This window comes from Falco punctatus, assembly GCF_963210335.1.
Source record: "Falco punctatus genome assembly, chromosome: 13".
NCBI lineage: Eukaryota > Metazoa > Chordata > Aves > Falconiformes > Falconidae > Falco > Falco punctatus.
The window spans coordinates 13,811,948-13,835,627 of record NC_137593.1 but is presented as its reverse complement, the minus strand read 5'-3'; positions in this window follow the sequence as shown (position 1 = coordinate 13,835,627).

The window sequence follows — 23,680 nt, the reverse complement described above, 5'->3', positions numbered from 1 at the left end:
AGCCTTTGATCTTGAGCTGCTGCAGCTGCAGTCTGCAGACAGGCTTTCAAAATGCAATAAAAGTATAATTTGAACAGGAGGGAAAGAGTATGATATGTGCTTTATAGCTAAATAATTAACAAAATGAATTGAAAGGACTGAAATATTCATAGCTTTAAATATTTATAAATTAATTCTAAAAGTCACTCTATAGTATTGAATTATCTTTAAAAGTCTGCCAATCTAGGAACTCTCAGTTTCATTTCTGCTTGTTATTACAGTTATTAATGCTCCAAAAATGACAGGTGTTTGGCAAGAGAGGTGAAATGCAGCTTCCAAAACACCAGCGGCAGCTAATGCTTCTGCACTAGCACAGGGTCGCTACTCTGCCTGGAGGCACTGGAGGAAACCCTTCCCATCTAAATAAAGGAGGCTCTTATTTCTCTCCTGAGCAGACACATTCAGAGCTAGATGTGCCACACTGAGCCGTGCCAATAAACCCCCCAAAACACCTATTCCTGGCCCCATTGCTGTTAGCAATAACTCTGTTGCTGACTGTCTGATAAAGGGGCAAGTAACAACATGCCTCTGCCTGGACCACTGAACAGGTATGGTGTGCCTTTGTAAAAGACTCATCAGTGACATCAACAGAGTCCGTTGGCTGAAGCTGTATCTTATTCCTCCTTGTTTCCCCAACAGTCTGCACATTCTAGCAGGAATTTCACTTGTCTTTATTTGTCCCAAGATAAATCAAAAATACGAATAATGTGGTTGGTGACATTCCACTCTGGCACCACATTACCACGCAAGAGGAGGCCCATATCTGCTCTCCTACCACCAATACCTGAAAACATTCACCCTGAAACACAGTCGTTTTGCTGGATATGCAATTATTATGCTTACAAACACCACAGACACCAGAGCATCTTTCATTGCTCTTGTGTGCCCCCCTTGCAAACACGGGGTAGTAATTGCACTAGAGCGCTGATCCTTTTTCAATATCCCTGCATTATGTAGCTCCTTCACTCTCCTCTGATGCTTATTTCTGATAAATACTCTATATTCATGTAGCAGCAGGAGACCATTACCCTTTGACAAGAGTCTGTTTTCATTGACGTTATCTCTAAATTATTCTCATTTTATGTGACTTAGATGGGTTACACTTAAAGAGGTTTGCATAGCAGTACTTAGAAGAACAACAGAAACTGTCAGACTACTTTTTTTTGTATCAGCTAAGGAAATCAAAACATTACTTTAAAAAAAAAAGAATTTCCACGTTATAAGCTTATGCATAACTAGAGCTTAAATCTTGCCAGAACAACAAGAATTAAAGGTCAGTTTATGACTTACAGAAGAAATAGTTTAATCTAATTTTCTTACAAGGCTTTATAGTTGAATCCAGAGCACTGATTTAATCATGGTTTAGGACTATACCTCAGATAGAGCTGAATACCGTAGTAGAATGGTAGAATATGCAGTAGAATATGAACAGAGCACTTCCAGAGTGGACAGAATGAGATATAGCCAGTGAATAGCACAGTTTTGTAAAGATACTTCTCAAAGCAGGAGATCGTTCCTCTGATTAGCCATCATATTTTTAATGGGTTCATTTCTGTTCTGTGTTTGTGCAAGGTATTGTGCTCTTGTTGCATCTGCTCCTGAGCAGTTCTGGTCCATCACTGCCCACGCCAAAAGGAGATAAGCACTTAAGAGATGCAGATCACTGTCTGTCTGGTGATGTAGTTTACCTGAATTTCTCTGCTTTTCACTTGCACTTTCTGGCAATTTCCTGTCTTGACTTAATCTTTAAAAATAAAGTAATTTAAATAATGATCCTTCTCTGACAGTCAATTGCTTTCTCCAAGTGAGCTGATGTAAATCGAGTAGGTGGCTTGTCATCGTACCACAGAAACATCAGAGAGATGCAGCAAACTTCAGCAGGCTGCAATTAGTATTTTCAGAGCAATTAATGTGGTTCATTTGCTAGTGTCTCTGGCTGGTTGCTCCTACACAGTGAGGATTTTTCTTCATGATTACAGATGTTACTCAAAACAGTTTTAATGCTTCTTCTTCCTTTAGAATCACTCTATTTATGGGATTATTTATTACATGTATGGGCAACTGAATGAATCAGAAATAATTTGGAAGGCAAAACATACCCCCTTTCAGTTCAGAAAGTGACTGTATACAGAATACTATCTTCTCAGACATACTATACAAAATTATTTGTTGACTTATTTCTAAAAATAATGACAGCCTTACAGCTTGTTAGTGAGAAGTCTGTAACAAGGGCTCGGTATTTGAAGTCTGACCTTTGAATGGGAAACAACAGTTGGAGCGGTTATTTCTTGTCTTTGAATAAATTAAAGTAATCCTTAGGGCTAGGACTGCAGTTTGCATTATCAAGAGCCCAAAAGGTCTTTCTGCAATTCTCCTCTTAAAGTTTTTACTGCAGCAAACACTAGTCAAACAATTGCCTGTAGTAATTTCCCAACTCCCGTTGCAGTAGAGCAGAACCAGTAACAGGGCAGACACCAGTTCCTATAGGAAGCTGGTATGTCAGGCAGCATGGGGAAGACACAGCAGGGGTACGGACACCCTCCCAGCCCCAGCCAGCTCATCTGCAGCCACACCGACAGCAAACAGCCAGCTGGGACTCCCAGCACGAGGCCCCAGCAAGTATCCTTGCCTCTCTTCCCCTCAAAAGCATCTCCGGGAGGATGATTCCTTCCCAGATGATGACTGAGGAGGTTTTGAAGCAATCAAAGAGGATAGTTTAGATGTCGGAAGGATAATCCGCATCTCTCTAAATCACAGAGGCATGCGGGTTTATATGGCTAACAAGCACTGAGGCACTCGCTCCTTGGTCTGAAGGCAGAGGGATGCAGATGTTTAAGAGTTCAGTAAGTAACCATGGGAACAGAGCATCTGGGGAGTCTGCGAGTGGGAACTGCATAGCTTCATAAAACCCGCAAGCTAGTTCAAACATAAGTTTAGATTAAAGAAAAAAAAAAAAAGGTTATGTGGTTGAGGAAGGTAAAAATAATTATAAGGTTTCTCCTGCCTTGCAGGTCAGACCACATGGTAAAAATGGATGTTCCTTTCTTTGATATCAATGATAGAAACAACCATTTTTACTATGTAGTCTGACCTTGGATTTCTTTGATAACTATGATACCCTTGGTTGGGACAAAACGTTAGGGAGGTCACATGTCATTAGTGTGTCAGAGGCGTCTCAGAGGAGGTGATCCCTGCCTCAACCGTGGCTCTGCCCACCTCAGAGCTGGACTGGAGGTGGCTGGAGAGGCTGAAGAACACACACCTGCAGTCCTGCTGCAAAAGCCTTGGCAATGAAGGAAGCAACCTGTCCTTGCTCCCAGCGCTCGGTGTGAGCCAGGGCACGTCAGGGGCATGATGAGACTTTGTGCTCAATGGTACTAAAAGCTGCAAAGACACCAGCATCCAGCAAGCATAGTCCATCCGCCACTGCCTCAAAGCACATCCAGAACAGGTACTGCTGCCGATCAAGGACACCTGAGGACACAGAGGCCTGGATTTGCTACCACATCAAACCTCATTTGATGTTTTCACCTGTGCAAAATACTATGCATAAAATCCTGCCTTTCTGGTTACCTAACACTGCATGTGAGTGTTACTTTCTCCAGGTGACGAGGAAACAACAAAAGAATGTCCTTCTAAACAAAGACGCTGAAAGTGAGAAATTCAGACCCTTCCACCAGTAAATCCATTGAAGACAAGGCCCTCAAATCCTCCTCTCCTTTCTCTGGGGAGAAGGAGGAACCAAAGAGTTTCATCTTGCTGAGCACTTTTGCAAGCGCCTCTGGATTTCAGAAGTTTAAAGAGCACCAGTTTCTTACCATTCTGCAGGACATTAAGACAAAGCTTTCCAGTGACCCATGACATTCCTAACTCCCAAAGTTTTACTCATGCTCTGAACAAATTAAGTCCTTGCATCCAGTGTCCATTCTGCCCTGGTGAAAAGCAGATACAATATTTATTCACTTATGTAAGATTGTCTCCTCTGGGCATTGGGCCCAACTATAACCACCATCCTCCATTGAGAGGATGGCTTTGAACCAAGCCATCTAGATGAAGTATTTCTCATGGCCTCATTTACAGCTGTGTATCAGCCAAACAACCCAGCTACAAACAAACTCCAACAGGAATTGCTTAAGTATCCTGGTACTTTGGAATCGAGTTTTGGCAGAAGAACAAACCACAAAGAGATATCCTTTGTGCTGCTGCCTTTTGAGCTCTTTGATGAAAACTGAGGATTGCAAGGTAATTTCAAGCCATCTAACACACATATGAATAGCTATTGGTGATGCAGACAAGTCAAATTAAATGAGCTAACCAGTATTAGAAACGAAGACATCCATGGCTGTATTTCTTGTTACTCCAGCCATCTAGGCTTAATATCCAATTCATGCCAGAGCTGGAGAAGGAATCAGTATTATTATTTACTTTTAACTCTTATAGCAAGGTTCTTACTAGAACAAGATAGATATATGAATTTTCTAGGAGTTTTTGTCAACATTAGTCACAGAATTTATTTGAACAAGAAGCCCCCCATTTTCTTCAAGAACATTTTAGTTTTTAAATGAAGCAAAAATCTCTTTAAAAGCAATATATTTTGATTTTTCTGCCCAAAATGAGATTTTCTCACATTTCTCTTTTGGTGAGCAGACACTGCAAAAGTTTAGGTATCCTTTTAGTTAGCTGTGGATCTTGAGCTGCACCACTTGGCAGATTCCTTGGGAATCTTGTACCACAGAGCCTGCTGAGACCCAGCAAGCATGCCTGAAACCTGGGACACAGGACTGCTTTCCATCTCGCTATATTCCACCTTCTGGCAAGCCTACACTGTTCCCTGTGTCAGAGGTGGGGTTTTATGGAGGGAAACCGGAGCCCACAGGCAGCATAACACAGACCTGGCCAGGTACCTGATTTGGATTGACAGGAGGCCAGTACCTCAACCCTGCAGAATACTTCATTGATAGATGTAACTTAAAAAGCATATGTAAATTCACAATAGCCAACACCACCTCTAATGCTAAGCATTTCCACAGAGAAGCCTTCAAGGGAAGGAAAAGGAGCAATTTCAGTGAGGGTAAAGATGAAAAGCTAAGAGCAAGATCATGAAGATGAAACCTTGCATGGGTTTTGTGTCCCAAAACTCCAGCTCCCCTGGAAGATGCTATGCTTGGGCCTTCCCAGCTGGACCTTTTCCCAGAGGACCTTCTTCCCTGGGAGCTGAAAGTGCGATCAGAGCAGCATCAGATGGTGCCCTTTTCCAGCCCCTTTTGCTGGAGCAGCCCTGCGTGGCCACAGCACAGCGGGGAAGAGGGAGCAGGCTGCTGCCCACTGCCTCGCTCCACTGAAATCCCTCCAGTTTGTTTAGCAGCACAGCAGCAGGTAGCACTGGTGGTGTCACCTGTGATGAGAATAGATGTTACTCATCAAGTGCTGGTGCCTGAGCCGATACAAACCTCCCTGGGTTTCTGTGAAGTGCAGAGAGGAGTTTTTAAATTGCCTTGTACCTCAAGGACACTGGTCCACACTCAAAGGTCAGGAGCATTGAAAAGCAACACATTCCTGATTCAACCCGCTTGAAAAGATGCAGAAAGGATTAAGCCACAGTGCCTGGCATTGACAGGCAGGGGAGGGGCAGGGTTGGGTAAATGTTTGCTGAGATGTGGCAAATGCAAAATTGATTTTCTTCTTCATTTAACACGTTTTTCACTCTCTTCCCCCCTTCTCCTCCCCTTTATGATTAAATTTAAAACCAACAGTGACTTCAAGATGCAAACACACTTAAAAGTTTAGAGGAGAGGCATGAGGAGAGGGGTTCAAGAGAGGAAAAATCTGCATATCCAGCACTGCTGGAGAAACTCATAAATTAGGAAAGCTGCAGGGATGCAGAAATGGTATGAAAAGGGATTCCCTGGGGAAAGAGGAAGGGGATGGTCTTGGTTACAGCACGCTCCATAGTGTCTAAGTTCCTGACTCCTCTGGGAGAAGGATGACATGAACACAGCTGACAAGTCAGCAGGGACCATACTTATGGTTTAGTTTAAATTGCACAGCCCTTTCTTATGTTCACTTTAATTCACATATAACAAACAGAGATGAATTAAACATCTTCTGGAAGAGGAAAAACCCAATATGGATTTTAAATTGTCTTTAACAGACGTTTCAACTGTCTTTCACCTGGCAAAAGGCTGGGAGCACTTTGAAGGTCTGTAACATTACCTTCGTTTATTGCACAGCAGGAATGTCCTTGGGGTGTGGGGTATGTGTGAAATGGAATGGGAATATTTGAAGTTGCAGCTATGAAAGTGTTTCTTCAGACATCACACAGCACTTTCCAACTTTCCTGTCTAAGTCAGCCATTCATAGCTGGTCAGGCTTTCAAATCAGAATGAGAACAAATAGAGTGGACTTTAGACTTTTTTCTTAATTTTTTGTTTTTTAATTACTGACACATCATTACTGATCAAAACATCTGGAGAACAGGAGCGGCTGGAAAGCTACATTCAGCAGCAAGCTTGCAAAGGAAAAAACCCTTTTTCCTTTGCATCCAACTATTGTACTAGTGGGAACAATATCTTTTTAAAGCTTCCTTAAACTCATGTTTCCACTCCTTTGCCTCATTTATAGTGGTTTTGCAATATCAGCTCTGCCAAAGCTTTTTGTTTGGAGTAGTTCTGGACACTCTCAATGTTATGGCACATGGGCCCCTAGGCATGTGCCGACAGTGTATATCAGTGCTTCTTCCCACACTTGGCATCTCTAGAGATGCTCAGTTTAATCCAGTGCAGGTTTTTCCCAGCCATCCAAATTAGCCCATAGCAGACGAGTTACGTGATGCTTATCAGTCATCTGAATGCACATGCACACTGCTAGTGCTAAGCTGAAAATCTCAACTATAAGGATGGCAAAAAGCAATTTAGAGCCAAAGGGAGGTGACCGAAACTGTCATTCAGACTGAACAGATTGTCACAGGTCAGTTCTGACCAGCCAGTCATGCAGCAGTGCCTTAGACCTGACTTAACACAGGTCTACCACCATTAGTATGTCCTTAGATAACAATTACTTATTTTAAATCATGGTGGCTGGGGTAGAGCCCTCGCCGGTTTTGGTTCTGCAAATCTTCTAACAAATGAACATCATGGCAAGGTTTTTCATGGGAACAGCAAAGCAGAGGTGCTTGTTAGAAAAGCCCCAGTTCCCACACATTTAACACAGTGCTGCCCAGTTTTCAATTCCAGCATAACACACAAACCCTCAAATCTCTCATTTCCTTTGTTCAGCTGCAGCTCAGGAACAGCATTTCTGAACGCCCCTGCGCCATATAAATCATGCATGAAAACTTAGAGAAAGCAGAGTGCTACTGGGCACGTATGCGCTCCTGGGAGCCCCAGGACACAGCACCATGTCAGGCACAGCAGTCCTGGTGGCTCAGTTCCTCCCCATGGTCCTCCCTCCTTGTCACAAATACTTGAAAACATTTGCTACTTGGCAATGGGAAAATGATGCGATCACCTGTTTATAAGTGGCATCATTCCATGCTTAACAACTCATAATGTCTTGTATGAGAGCCAAGGTAAGGTCAACTTCCAGACCTTTCTTATGCTGTGGGACCCAAAAGTAAATTTATGTCAGTGAAAGTCTGAATATAGCAAGATATCACTCCATACAATGTACTCCACTCAGCCTGGTGGGGATTATGAAGCTAATCGTGTGCTGCATCCAAATCCGGATAAAGCTGGAGAGGCTTCCTATCAGTAGATGTGTAGCCTGAACTGGAACTGTCCATCTCACAGGCCTGTGGTGGACTACACTGCACTGGGGTTTCCAAGCTCTGCTTTAAAAAATGCTGCACGTCATAAAGCTTCCTGATAAAAAGCGCTTTCCACACTGCCCAAATTGTGTCAGCGCAGATGCAAAGTTCAAACTCTGCTCTGTCCTCTAGCTTGAGTTTATGAACAAAGATCATCTCGGAGCTTATCTTTAGGCTTGGCTCTGCCTCAAGATCTTCCTTCAGGACTGCTCTGCCCGTATGCTCCCCGCTCTTCTCTCTTGAGAGCAGGGGGTACGCAGGAGACAACAACCTGCTCCACTGAGCCAGCAAAATCCAAATCCAGCAAGAGGGCGAGATATTTCTGGCAAAGAAAAGCCATGGCAAAGCACCCTTCAACATCCCCCTGCCAAAAAAGAATTTTGGTACCCCTCACCTTGCTCAGTACTGATTTATTTCTGCAGCAAGGGGAGTTTTCCATATGCTTATTAACTATCTCCAGGAGGCCTTTGGCAAATTATGTTGCCACCTTTCTCCTTGAATGCATCCCACTGAAATCTGTATTCCTGTCACCTGTCCCCACCTCTCTTTGTGGCAGCTACCGTGTTCAGCTGTTCTTCACTTTGCATTCCTGTTATACTAGCGGTATCTGCATAATATCTTTGGGGGGGAAAAGCTTTTGAAATACAGCTTTTGTTTTAATGACAGAAGAGCATATGCTGTCACTCCTCCAAGCATTTTCTAAGTGGTGATAATGCTCTCAACTTACTTAAGTACAGTATTTTTCCACCAAGGCTCTTTGTGTAACAATGTTCCCACCTCATTATCTTTCAGTAGTGGTGCTAGCAAACAAGGGACATGGAAGCCGAAAAGGTTGCAACTCAGACAGACAAGAACTACTAAGGGATCGTAACAGACCCAAAAAGCTGAACATGAAAATAAACCAGGAGAGTCTGATGTTAGGACTTTTTGGAACAAAGACAACAAACACAGCCTAGGCTCACCATCCTTTCACACTTTGTTCACAAGAAATGCCTTTTTAAAGAATGCTGTTTGCAGCAAGCCACTGAAGCTGCACAAAAGTCTTTTGTGCCATGTGGTGGCTGGATATGAAAGTGCCTTCAGATAACAGGCAGTTCCCATTGCCAGCTTGCCATATGCTTCCTGCCCAGCCCACAGTCAAACCGAGATGCTCTGACCTGCAGACTGCCTCTGCTGCCAGCACATGGCATTACTTCCAGAAGTCAAGCGGTAGAGGTGTCCATGGGTGAAGTTAAAAGGCTGTGACATCTGCCCTGCTCTTTGTCCACACCAGAAGACAGACCTGTGCTTAGGTTTGTACCACCGACATGGGAGGCACGGTCACCCCCTGCCAGCATGCTTGTCACGTGCACAAGCGCCTGTGACCTGGAACAAGACATGTGCAGCACAGAAAGCAAAGGGCAGAGGGCTGGTCACAAGATGGAAAAGCTAAGCAGCTACCTCCACACTGCAGCCCAAAGAGCTTCCCATGGCTCACTTGTGCACCTTTCCCGTTTGACAGCATCTTTTTGCCTCTTCTGGCTGTGAGAGCAACTGTGATTCCAGATGGTATCTGCTCCCATGCGAGTCCTACTCAGTGTGCTTGTACACATGTTTTGACTTGTTTGGTTTAGATTTGCAATATCATCCTTGGCTGGACAGATGCAAAGTGATTCATTGGCAAAGATTTTTTTAAAAATTATTGAATTATGTACTTACTTTAATACAGATAAGAACCTGCTAATTAGCTTTGATTACATGCGACAGTGGTTGATTTAAATCAAATTTTCCCTTCAAATTCAAAACAGAAACAGAAATGACAGCAACAACAAACTCAACAACACTGTTGGTCAGTCCTAGGACTGATCAAAGGAGCACAGGGCATGGGCAAGCTCTCCTGGAAAAGGAGAGGGGCTGCTTGGAGCTTTCCCTTCCCATGTGGACAGCAAATGTTTGCTTCCCCACTGATTCCCGGAGTGAACAGGTAGAGCACGTGCAACAGCTCTAGAAAATCCCGTTCTAATATGCACACAAAAATGACAGAGAGAAGGATATTTCTGCATTCCCTTAAAATAAAGCCAAGGAATCCCCATAACCTACCATGCACACTTATATTCCCAAATTTGTTTCTAAAGGAATGTGGACGGCACCAGTTCCAGCAAACTACAAATACCTCAGCTCTGCTCCGGTATGCAGGTGACACCCACTCTCAGACATGCAGCCGACTAAGGTTATATTTCAGAAAATATTTGAAAGATGAAAGTGAAGACGGAGACTGGAGGAGTTCCAAAGGCCTCAAAATGTCACCCTTGTTATTAAAGGAAAAAGGGAATATGTAGGGAACTGGCCGAGGAAAGGACAAGAGGTTTTTTTATGAAAGAATAAAATTGCTTTTGCCTTCTCCAGCTGTTGCCTGCAGCTTGGTTGACACTTTCACTAATAAAATGTGAGGAACATGCTGGATGTGCCCTGAAGCAAATCTGCCAGTTGGGGACATGAGGTTTCCTCCAGCTGATGTCCTGTTAAGGAAACTTACCCACCCAGTGGTTGCTTTTGGATGTGCTGCTGACAACAAAGAGGATGACTCGGGACTGAGGAAAGGAAGGTGTGGAGGTACCAGGATTGCCACCCCCAAGGCTCTCCTTCGCACGCGGCTGTAGGGTGATGAGGAAAACACAGCCACATCCATCCCCACAGGGGTGATCAGAGAGGCAGTTCCTCAGCTTAGAGGGACGCGCAGCTTGGGTCTGACAGCCAGAAGTAGCAGTTGGTGACACTAGAAAAAAAATCCACACTCTGGAAAGGATTTGGCTGCTCAGACTGGTACTGGCAGAGCTGCAAGACCCAGAGACAGAGCACACAGGGCAGCTGGCTGAAGGCAGGCAAAGATACTCCGAGTATGTTCTCAAACAGGGTCACTCAGCATTAGCTTTTCCCATTTGCTCTGCACATGCCCTTCTAGGCTTTGCTTACCCCTCAAGGAGCTCCCAGACAGATGCCAGAGGAAGGTGTAAGCTTTGCAAAGAGGGTTGCAAAGGACCTGCTGTCCAGACCATCCTAAAAATATGCTTTATTTTTATCTTATTTATTCACAGCGCTCCTCCCCCCAGGGTGGGAAGTTTCTCCAGCTGAGTAACACCCACACAGGACTCAGAAGTGGAGTAGCTGGGCTCCTTTCCTCTCCTGACAAACATGCTGACTCCCTGGGTGGGGTGCACAGCACCAGCAGGTCCCGGAGAAGTCACGAGTCTACAGTGGCTCACTTCACAGCATAGAATTAAACAAAATAAGTAAACCGTGCTACGATGGTAGCTAAAGCTTCCTAACAGCAGCTGGAGGTTGGCTTTTATCAGATGGTAATGCCTGCAGATGTGTTCCACCAAACCCACACTGAACTGCCCCTTTCCAACCAGCCCTGCCATGAGAGCTTTCTGCACCTTTAGATGAATCCTTGAACAACCTCAAGCAATATAATCATTAAAGAGACTATTTTTCCTATTCTTCCAGCAATACTCCAGGGCAAAACCCAGATCTGGAAACCCTCCCAGGCAGCCAGAGACCCCTGAGACCAACCTCTGCAGATATAGTTGGTACCTCACACAAGCCTGGCCCTTACATATGTCCACAGTCCAAGTCACCACTCAACACCCTGAGAAAGATTAGAAATACTTGATCTACTTAAGTAATGTCTTGCTGCAGAACTGTTCCAGGCCTACAGTCACAAGCAGTGTCTAAGCAGGAGAGGGGTGCCAGTTTCCAAAATAAATTTTAAAATCCTATGTGTAGTTTTAAAATGCCTCTAAACCGGATTTGCACATAAAATACTCTTGCTCCCTTGAATCTGTCCTAAACGAGACTCAGTAACAGAGTCCTAGATATTATAAGTAAATTATTACGCACCACCATAACACCAAAATTTCAAATTAGTTTCAGTTTCAAATTAGGATTGCACAGTCTGGACAGTTGAAACCAGCTCCAGTCCCTCCCCTGCAGCATGAGGTGCCCCAGTGGCTCTGACCAGTTGCCCCTGCGTACATCTGAAGTTGGACCTGTCCGGAGGCCTGTGGCCTTCACCCATCTCTGCACATACACAGATTCCTTCTTAATCAACAAGCTGAACTGTTTGTATGGGAGATGCTTTAGTGGTTGCAGCTGTAAGTCACAGAAAATTTAATGCCTTTTTTTCAAATATTGGAAAATTATCCCTGTTTTCCCAATACAGATGTCTATGGCTTGCTCTGGGACTGTGCCTCTTGGGGTCCTACTCCTTAATATACGCTGAAATTGCAAGCACGCTACACAGATAGTGAGCTTGTTCTGCTCTGCTGAGGAGGGGGCGGACCTGCAGGAGCAGCTCCTTGCAGGTGTCCGGTGGTGGAAGCCTGATGGGTCCCCGAGCTCTGTGCCACGAAGCAGCATAAACTCATGCTTTGCTTGGGCTGATCCTGTGACAGAGGGAAAACAGGTTGGCACAAAGCTCTTACGTCAAGAACAAGTCACGTTTGTCTGCTCAGCCCCTGGGAAGCTGTCACCCAGGCGGGCAGTGCTCTTGTACCAAGCAGGCAGCAGACAAGGGGCTCTCGTTAACGTATTCCCATTCCCTCCTTCAAGTGGTCCTTGCTGGTTCAGAACAAAAGCGGCTGAACAAGCACCCGCACATCCCTGCCCGAAAGGCAAAAAGATAAATGCCTCTCAACTTGATTTCATCTCATTTTCTCCGTAGGCAGGAGCAGCAATTCCATGTGAAATCGCAATGTGACATTGTGAAGGGTATCAGGGGAGCTCCTTTTGTTTTTAAAGTGAAAAAAACAAGCGCCAGACCTTAACAGCAGCTTATCCTGCTGCACAGACAGGCAAGTGAGCTGGAGTGGCTCAGAGGAGCTCACAGCCGATCCCACACCATGAACAGAGCAAACTCCCTACCTTGCTGGGACTCTCCTGCAGGGACTGGGTCTCATTTTCCAGCTCCTGCAGTAGAGACTGATTGCCCTCCATCACCCTCTTACAATGGGAAACTGAGGCATGAAAAGACCAACTTTTTTTTGTTATCTTTACAAGTCTGAAGGAAGAGCTGGGTTCTGCACCAGGACTCAGTTTTCACACCTGTGCCTTAGCCCTGCCACAGTTCTCCTGCAAAACATCACCTCATTTCATCCCCATCCAAGGGAGTCGAGAACTAGACTTCGCACTCCAAGCAACTTTCCTAAGGACATGGGTAGGATAAAAATTTCAAAAGGTGAATTAGCCACCTTCCTGCATCACATCAATCTCCTTTTCCTGTAGAAGGCATCTGAGCTGTTTTCCAGCCTTTCTTTTTCTCCCTCTTGCAACTTCTGAAAAAAACAAGACATTTATTCAGACAGACAATTGGAGGAACAGCAAGTCCCCACTAGGTTATGTGACAATTTGCCAGGGTCCTGAGGCCCCTAGGAAATGGTGCAGGGATGATGGATGAAGGTGTGAAACAGAATTGTCACTCCACAGCTGAGGCATTAATCAACTGTCAGGATGGCTGAAGACTGTGGCAGGCAAGACTGGAAAATGAGGCACCACGCTGCAAGCGAGGACCCTGCTTCTGGCACCTCCTGCAGAAGGAAAATACTCTGGGAGCAACTTCAGCTATGCACAAGTAGCAAATGGTCCTGACAATTCCCTGGGTGGTTACTCCTAGAGAAAGCACTCATTCTTGCATTTTAGAGAAATCTGTTTGCAAAGCCCTGCCGTGGTTCCCAGAGTCCATTACCAGCTCTGGCAAGTGACTACAACTCTGTCAGTGGTAAAGCTCATGAGCAAACCCAGCACTCACTACACCCCCATTCTTTTTTTTCAAACATTTTTATTTCTAGTTTGCTTTAAATTGCATTTTGAAGTCATTAAATTCCTTTAAAAATTTGTTTTTCATTTTTTTAAAAACTTGGGCAATTTTTAAAATAAAAAAAGGACATGTTGCAACATAAATGGTCTTTTTCCTCTTTAAAAACAAAAATTAGATGTTTTGTCACTTGAAAAAAAAACCTTTTATTTTGCAGTGAAATTAACTCAGCAACAGTTAATTTCACTAAGTTTTGTTCCTCAACTCAACCGTTGGGATCCCTACATCGCAAAAATGCTAGCACATATAGAACAAAACCTGTAGAAGGCAAACTCAAGACAACTTCTGTGGCCAAAGGAGTGGTATCCCAGATCACTATTAAGCTGTATTTTTCTGTTTTTGCCTCACTCACTCCTCCCTATCATTCATTTCCATCTTTTCCCAAAATTCATGCGTCTGTAGCTGTCCTCAGAAGTGGATGGCTGTATACTTAGATCTGTGGTACACTAAAACATAGCCTGTGATGGATATAATACTTGAAACAGTTTTTAAGACAGATTCACATTCAAAATTCCCCTTTGAAGAACAGGGGGACTAAACCTCAGTACATCAACATCAAATTCCAGCTTTTGTTTGGCAAATTTAACCCAGATGAACTCAAGTTAATACCCACTTCTACAGGCTCAACCCTGCTTTCTTGATGTTAACAGGACTTCAGGTGTGTGATTTCAGCAAGACCATAGGAACAGATGTTTCATATTTTTATAATATTAATCAGATCTTTTTGCACAGCCATTGATAATAAGAAATTGCCAGAGCGAAAACCAGGAGTCATACTTCTGGTTCTGGGTTTCGCAGAACATCTGGTATCTCCAAGCAAGAAGAACAAGCTTGACATCCCTTCATCCAGAAATAACAATTTTTCCTGCTGGAGCTCAAAAGAGATTTGAAGCACCAGATCACCACAGCTGACAGGTTTAAGTCACAAACTTCTGTTGAGCACAGCCCAGAAGGGACAGGGTCAAAAGAGAGAGATTAACAGCACCTCCTGCTCGCTGGCCTGGAGTTCTTGTTTGGTGCAGAAATGCTTCCAAGGGCTACACGTTCTCTTTCTGGGAGCTCTGTTTTGGAAGAGATCTGCAGCCCAGTAAATGAGTTTCAGTGTCTCGGTGGGAGCGGGGAAGGGCAGCCACAGCAGAAACAAGTGTGCAGTCTGCCCCTCAATTCATACCGTGCTGCTCAGACAAGTCTGAACTCCTGAGTGACCTGGAAAACTTTGAAAGGCCTGTGGTGGCAGCTTTTGCAGTGTCAGTGTCCAGACAAACTTAAAGCCCAGCCTGAGTGAAAATGCTGCAAGGAAGCCACAGAAAGTGGAAATCCCTCCCAGATGTTCAACATGACCTCATAAAAGTACTCCGAGGCAAAAGTGATGGCTCATCACTGCTGCCCTGGAGAGCTAGGAAAACTGCTGCCAGACAGATGCAAAGCCTGTGAGGACTCCTGAGGTTCTGCTGCTGTCCTCCTCCTTCAAGCAAGCCCTTCCACAGCAGTCCTATTCCAAAATTTCATTAATGATGTGGGTCATGACAAACAGCAAAATGATGAAGCTTGCAGACCATGCTGGGAGACAATTTCCAGTTCAGTGCTCAACAAATTCCCCCAGTAAGAAACTTGACCTTTATACCTGACCACTCCCCACCAAACAAAACACTATGGTTTGAATTTTTGCCTTCATCATGTAGCCATGAAAGAGGTAGATCAGGGTAGTTTTGCATGTAGTATGCAACCTACCAGGAATATTCCCGACAGTCCTGGTTGAGCTGTCAGCAGCCCTGTCAGTGGAAGTCTGCAATGGTGCTGAAATATGTAAGTTTCACATGTCAGGCTTATTCAGTAACTAGATGAGAGGTGGAAAATCCACGTGCCAAATAAATAGATTACATAGTCTTGAAGCAGTCTGGAATGGCTGAAAGGTGAAGGAGGGATAGCTGATATTATAAAGCTTCTAACAATGTTTTCTGTGAGATATGTAAAATCAAAGATAAAAACGTGAAGCTGAGAAAGCGTGAGGTGCAAATACCAGCATATGGTGGGGGAACCTCCAAGACTGCCATGTGGGATATGCAAAATTTGATAGGTATGACCAGTTCTTTCTATTCTACCTCCAGCAACCAGTTGCATACTATTCAGCATAGAGGTCTGCTCCTTCTTTCTTCTTTGCTCCCAGTCTTGCAATTACGTACAGTTCTTAAGCTCCAGGGTAAGAAGCAGCTGCAACAGAAGTTTCCCTTGCTAAAGCATCTTTCCACACCACACAGAGACAAAGGAAGTGTCTTTCTGACGGAATTATCACAGCAAGCAAGAGACTAATGGGGCCATTCATTATCTTTAATTATATTCATCATCTTCTGGTGATTAGAACACAGTCATAAATTAAGATACATTTAAATCTGGTACATTTGAATGAACTGGATATCCTTTGATTATCTTATGGGAAGTGAATTTGTTAGGAGTAACGATGCTGTCACCTTGACAGGGCAGAAAAGATGCTTTAGTGTGTCAGGGAGCTCAGAGGGCCTCACTGTACAGTAACAGTGGAAGCAGGAGAGGAATGGATCAGCTTTTGCTTTCGTTTCTCATGGCTGAAGCTCCCAAGAGCTCAACTCCCAGTTTTCAGCAATTTCTTGAGTACTGAAACAAATAGCACAGCACCTTGTACTGCTGGAATATCTTGATTTTTGTTACTCTCAACACAGGGGGTGCAGAATGGGACTCTGTCCATGGAAGCAGCTCCCCTTGTGTCCACAGGGTAATTTATACATGGATGTGTACTTACGTAAGGCTTGCAGACATGGAGCCATTAATACACTAAACTCATGTACCCTAGGAACAAGAATCCGCATTAAGGCCCAGCCCTTCTAAATACCGTCTTAATGGTTGCACCATAAATTAATCCGCTGGGAAGGATTAAGAGTTTGTGTCTTTGGCTGGACCTTCCTGGGGGATGGGTAGATGTGCTGGTGCATTCCTTTTCAGCTTTTACTCCACTTTTACACATCTCTAGGTCTTCAGAGAAAACTGAAGCAAGTTGTTTTCTGGAAAGAAAACTACAGGCACAGCCGTGCTTCTCCCACATCCCTACACTCCTCCAGCCACTAACTAACAGAGCTCAGACAACACACAGAGCTGTGGTGTGTCCTGCAAACTCATCCAGGGTGTTAGAGTCCATGGTGTTTCTAGCACCATGCCTATGCTGACCACTTTTGTAGCTGGCTCAGAGACAAACTAACACACCTGCACCTTGGCATGCTCCATTTCACACTCTGGCATCTTAGTGAAAACCTGCAGGGACTGTAAAGTATGACCCCATTTGCCATTAAAGAGAGCAGGTCTACAACATTACCAGTTATGCATTGCATCTAGAAGTTGACCAAGTGTAAATATTGCTGGTTTTTAATGTGGCTTAAGGTAGACAGAGAAGGTATGCCAGCTTAACAAAACACTCCGATATCAGCTGATCATCAGCAATATCAGTGTACCTGGTTGTAACTCGCCTGTGTTGTGGTACCCTGCATTTGCTGTGGACAAAGAACATGTGGCCAGCAAGTCCCTGTGGCTTGGTCAGTCTTGTTTGGTGGAAAAGGGACCTGCTGTCCCATAGGCTGTCCCAACCGAGAACAAATGGCCACGTAGGTAACCAAAAGCTCTACTGTTATTTGTTCCTGGACACAATTTTTTGTTTATCAACCCCTGGAGCACCACAGTGCTTTACACCATAATAAAGGCGTACATCAACATATTGTACTCTGTTGAGCATGACACATACAAACCATTGCTGTTAAATGATCCACCTCTGCCAACACAAACACCTCATCATTGGCAGCAAAAAACACCCTCTTTCCAGATCTGAATTTAGCTACATGCCAGAATTCGTCCATGATCAAATTATTCTGAGCTGCTTTAACTGTGTTTCCATTTTCATTGGGAAAAAAATAGATAGGAAAAGCTTAGCCAGTTTAGAAAAAAAAAACCGACATGAAAAGTGATAGCTGGTACATTACTTCAGAGAGATAAAATGTTCTATCTGGCTGGAACTTTTATCTGTGAATACATCTGCAGGGCCAGGATTACTTTGAAACAGGAGGATTTCAGAGCAGAAGCAGTGCTTAGTCTTAGCAGCTGCTAAGAAATTGTTGAGTGCCTTTAAAATCTTCTTTATTCCTGCCACTGTCAAGATAAGTCCAGTGTAGGTTGCACACATAAAAGCTCATAATGCAATGAACAGAAGCTGAATAATGGCATTGGATCTGAATTTAAATTATTTCAAACAATTAAAAAGAAAAACAGAAAAGAATAAACAAAGCCAACCTGAAGCAGAGGTAAAAAACAAATAAAATCAACAGAGGTAATTCTCATCTGTTACCCAATAAAATAAAATGCACTAAAATAAAAGAAAAACAAAGTAAAATACAACCAGAAGAGCATGCTTTTAAGAAGAATATGATTCCAACACATTTCTTAATAAAAGTATTTGCAATCAATAAATGCTTTCAGAGCAAACACACACTGCTTTCTGTACTGATTTACGCGGTACACATCTGGCTTTATCTGACACCTCACATTGAGAGTTTCACTGCCAGCCTAAGTGGTGCAAGACAGAAAAAGGGATTCCAAACTGTGTTAGGCAATGGGAAAAACATTAAGTCAAGATGATGCTTTAGTCCTTCAAAAGCCCCAGACAAGGCTGTACCCTCGGCACTCTGCAGTAGACTGTCCTGTGCTTAACATCGAGCCTGGATAATAAATAATATTTATATATTTTTATTTCTTCCTATTTACATCTTTTATATATATATATTAAGCTTATTTCTTTAGATTGATGCTTCTAAATGAACAATAAAAGTATATTTTAAAATACTAAATTGCTTCTAGAGTAGGCTCTTTCTTTGTTATCTATGTGCTTTTCTTTACCTTAAGTCACAAGGCAGTGTCCAGTCCACATACATTTTGAAGTTTAGGTTACAGAACAGAAGAAACAACAGCTTCTGGTGGGAGGAATGACACCCATTTACCTGAACAAGGTACCAGATCTAAATCCCTACCAGCAACATTCAAACAGCACCTTTCATTTATCAGACACACTCGACAACTTACAGCAAAGGAGGTTGAGTAGCCATACTAAAATGTCACTTTTCACAATAGCATGCTGTAAAGTTCCCCCTTCCACCCATCCCAAAGAGGAAGGGGAGATCTCCAGCAGAAAGTGATTATACAATTGCCTAGCCCATAAACTCATGTATGCTGGGTTGTTTTTTGTAACTAAATATGCCCAAGAAAGTTTGAAAAGCTACTGATTAGCGAGCAGCTCTAGGTAATGACTCTCTTCACACCGACAACTGGAAAACACCACTTCATTTTCAATTCATTTAAGTAATCAAACCATAACTATGACCCGGCAATGTCTGAAGATGAAAGCATTCAGCTGATGTAGGCAAAACCTTTCTCAATCTAAGGAGGAAAGCACACTTCCGTGTTATTTGTTGTTAGCTATTCAAATAAAGTTTGAGGCTGTAGTTTGGATCTGAAAGTGCAATTTGAGAAGAACAATGCATTTATACTTCCTATTATACATCCTACATGCATTTAGCCTCGAATGTGATGACATCCTTAATTTTCTCTATTACATCTCATTGTTAGGCTGTTTAAATTCATTTGAAAAAGTCATTAGCTTTACATTAGGGATCGCTGTGGCATCTGGCAGATGATCTATAGAGGGAAACCGTGTTCGTATGGAGTCCCATCATCAGTGTTCAGAGACTGAGAAATATTATTTAAAAGGAGGACTGAACTAATGGTATTTGACACATAAATACACATCTGTGATCGTCAATGAATCACACAGTGCATTATCAATGTTAACGTTCATAAGACCCCCACAGAGTAGATACGTATGATTACTGAGACTGCCAAGACGGGGAAATGAGGCATAGATACTATAGAGAAGAAACTAGCTTACAAATAAATAGCACATCTAGACACATGAACAAAAATGGAAATTAACTCAAGTCTCTGCTTCTCATCTACTGCTTGAAACACAAGCTCATCCTGCTCATCCATCCATCTGATACCTGAAGTGCCTGAACCGACATGGAGGGGGCAAGATGTTAGGATTCTCTCAGCTCCAAGGTTTTAGCTTTCTGTAGGCATCCAACCAGCAAGGCATTTCAACAGAGAAGACTGACAGCCACCCTCACCAAGGCCGAGGCCAGCAGAGCAGATTCCTCTCCTCTCCCCTGACAGCAAGGCAGGAGCTAACTCTGAGGAAAAGGTACTGCTGACAAGGAGGCTATCAGCAGCACTGGACCGATGAGCCTTGTCACCTCCATCCATTACTGCTTTGATAAGGAAACAAAATCTGCATCCTCCAAACCCATAGATATACACCAAGATGACATAGATGAAGGGTGGCAAGAAAATGTACACTTTTGCATTACGGGCTTTTTTATGCCCATTTCTCTATTTTTATGAGCACTAGGAAGATAATTCCCATTTCATTCATCCATACTTCTGTTTGTTACATATATTTTATTAAGTCAGTAGAGCAAAGATTATAGGGAAAAATGAGACAGTTTAGATGCTCCATATTACAGAGCACAATAAAAAAAATATTTTAAGTTTCCTGGTTTTATAAAACACAATGGACCATGTCTGCTCCTGAGAACAGCTTAAGCACACTGCACCCTATGAGATGTTTTACTTAATCATCCATGTTAAAAGTCCTATTGGTATGACCAGGTTTGCAGAAACATTTTGCATTAATGCTTGATTTTACCTTCAGTTTGGGAAAGACATCGGAGTCTCTTAGAACTAGTAATACTTGCGGTTAGAGGGTGTCACTGTCCCGTATCCAGCACACCTGAAACAGAGCTGCCTCTTTGGAAACGCTGCCCAGCTTTGTCCCAAAAATTTGTTGTCCAACCCATTTCTAACGATGGGTCACCTGCTTTCAGCAACAAGTGATCTCCATGTTATCACTACCGCTTGCACGTCATTTTCCATTGGGACAGGATTTTCCCACCAAGAAAGCCACCAGGATACAAGAACTCAGAGCAAAAACCAGATCAAGCATATGCATGCCCTGCCATGAGGTAGAAGATTATTACCCCTCACCCCACCCCAGTAAAACTTCTCTCTATTTGTTCGACCATCCAGGTTTAGATTCAACAAGGTTAACATTAACTTCCAAAAAACATCAGTTCTTGATAGAAAGCTTCTGCAGATGAACTGTATTTTTTCACCAAATAATCAAGAGATGACAGCATTCATCTGGACTTTCAGCAAAGGTTTCTGCAAAGGAAACAATCCTTCTCCTTTGCAGCAGTGAATAATACAGGCAACAAGTTCCTCACCCATGCAAATTTCAGCCCATTGGGCTTGCAAATATTATCAACCTCATCTCATGTGCCTGAAGTCACAGGATAGCTTTGTATCACTTCAGGGCCCTGTCACCAAGCCTCTGCTTGAGATGTTAGAGTGCTACAGCTTAGTCTGGAAGCCACAAGATCACCAGAACATTCCAGAAAGCTTGTGATGCTCTAAACCTGGCTTGATACCAGCAGAAGAGACTTGGAAAAGAAGCCAAAGCAAGAGCATTTAGGTGGTCAAACAGTAGCGTGCCACTCTTGAAAAAAGACAGGATTGAGCGTGATTGCCCATCAAAATTCGGAACTGGCAGGCAGAGCCATGTCATAGGTCACGTAGCATGAGATCATAGGCCATACCTGCATAAAACAGCAAGCCAGGGTAAGCCCACCCAGGATTAACATTCCCTCCTGACTAACAAGGTGGCATAAAAGAGACAAGACCGGATGGAAAGCTACCGATGGCCTAAGGTCTTCTCTTTCCCAAAGGAGTCAAACATGTCAATGCAAACCTTGGTGTCACTGTCCCGTTAGGCAATTGGGAGGGTGAGCAAGCTTACAGGTTAGGGTGTTGGAGGAGGCAATAGGAGTTAAAAAAGCAGTAAGTCGTACTATAAAAATGCAGACACCATGTTGGTATCAGGGTAAACAAAAACAGAGGACTGGAAAGGAGCTGAGGCAATGAAGGCTTTTCAGCCAGCAGCTGAGAGACACCAGCAGTAAGCCTTACTTGCTGACCATTTGCTGATGAGATTAAAATTTGAAACACATGGATGCCATACATGGTGTACTGCTGCTGCTTAGCTTAACACTGCAACGTCTTGAATTAACCCCATCTTTACTCACTGTATATCTTGCAAACAACTTTTACCAGCAATTATGAAACTTGATCAAACATTTGAATGTTTTTACTGTGTGCACGGTGGTCATGCTCACATCATCCTTATCTCCAAAGAGCTTTGTGCAAGCCTAACAAGCACCAGTTTCATGCTGAAAACAGTTAGATGAGACACTGTGGGTTAAGCTGCCTAAAGGGGTAGGAAGGACCCTCCTTTTAACTACTGCTTTTGCAGGGATTTTGGCATACATGCACTGCTCGCTTCATTGCGAGAAGGAAAATATTTGCTTCAGCAACAACAGACCTTCTGCTCTTATTCTGGGTCCAGGGAGAAGCAGAGTTCAAGAAACACAACAAGAACAGATACCCAGCGTTGCACCCTTTTAACACTGTGACATGGAAGAATGCTGCTCTCAGTTTTCATCCTTCCAGCCCAGCTCCTCTGCCTCCTCTCAGACATGACACCAGAACCAAGTCTTGCAGAGCACCTCCAGTATAACAGCACAACAGGTTATAGGAGAGACAAACAAAGACTGGACAAGGCTGGTTTATGGGTCTAATTAAGAGTTTTCTATCAAGGGCAATTTCTACCAAGGTTACTCGTATAATTCACTAGTGCAAAAGACAAGCAAAAATTCAAGTTCTTAGAGGCCCAAGAGATCTTTTATTCTTCAACTTATTTATTTTTATTCTTTTAATCACTAAGGGAGGGAGAAAGGGGCGTTTCAACCCTGAACTATTAGAGAGACATAGAGCTGGTGGCTCAGTAATTGCTATTTATGGTACAGAATGCTTTGCTAACACACAGGTTGGAGGCTGATATTTTCATCACTTCTTTGCTCTCAGCTTTGCAGCTATTTCATGCACTCTGAGTCTGTCAATTACCTTCCTGAGGTGGGACAGGGTGATTTGTTTTTAACACACGTACAGCAAGTGTTAATAGCCTGTTTTGTTTTTTGCATTTGTAATTTCACGGGGACAGATTCAGGGACAAATACACAAGGAAGACCAAGAGGGCACATAGTCTTGGTAAGCACCACAAAGACTTCTTGGAGCTTCATCTCATCCCAGCCTGTAAGGTGTTCATTCCCAAACTGGCTTCTAAAACCCCAGCTAGCACCACTGCCTGTGGTCCCTAGCCTTTGTTGCTTCTGGTATCTGTTAATCTATTATGTAGTTCTCACACTGTGGCTTTTCCCTTCTGGGGAGTGGAAATCCTGCTGAGGGTGGTACAAATATATTGCAATGCTGAAACCTGAAAACTGTAGGTTGGAGAGAAGAAGATATTATTAAAGGGGGTCACTGGATGGGTGTGCAAAGTCAATCCAGGAAAAGGTGTCTCGGCAGAACCCTGTGAACACAGAATGAGATCCCAGTGTGAACCAGGAGGTGTGAGGGCAGCTCTCATGAGACACATGCTGCTGGTTTGGTGGTCTGCAGGCTAGGTTTGGGGGTTTTGTGAGGAAGTCAAATAGCATCTCATTTATAATTCAATCCTCTTTCACTTTCTTCTGGATTCCTAGAGTCCCAATTTCCCCAAAAGATATCGTACAACTTGACTGAGGGCATAGGTACAATAAAATGAAAATGTCACCGTTTTGTTGTATGTGTCACTTTTGGCAGCAGTGTACTTGGAATAGGAAAAAGAAACTAGAGGATCAAGTGCACAACCAGACAGAGCCCATAGCACGCAGAGGCTGGTTGGGATGATGCACACCTCTCAGTGAAATACCGGTTCCCAAAGCCATTGAAACTAGTCAGTCAGACAGCACAGATAAACCTTAAAT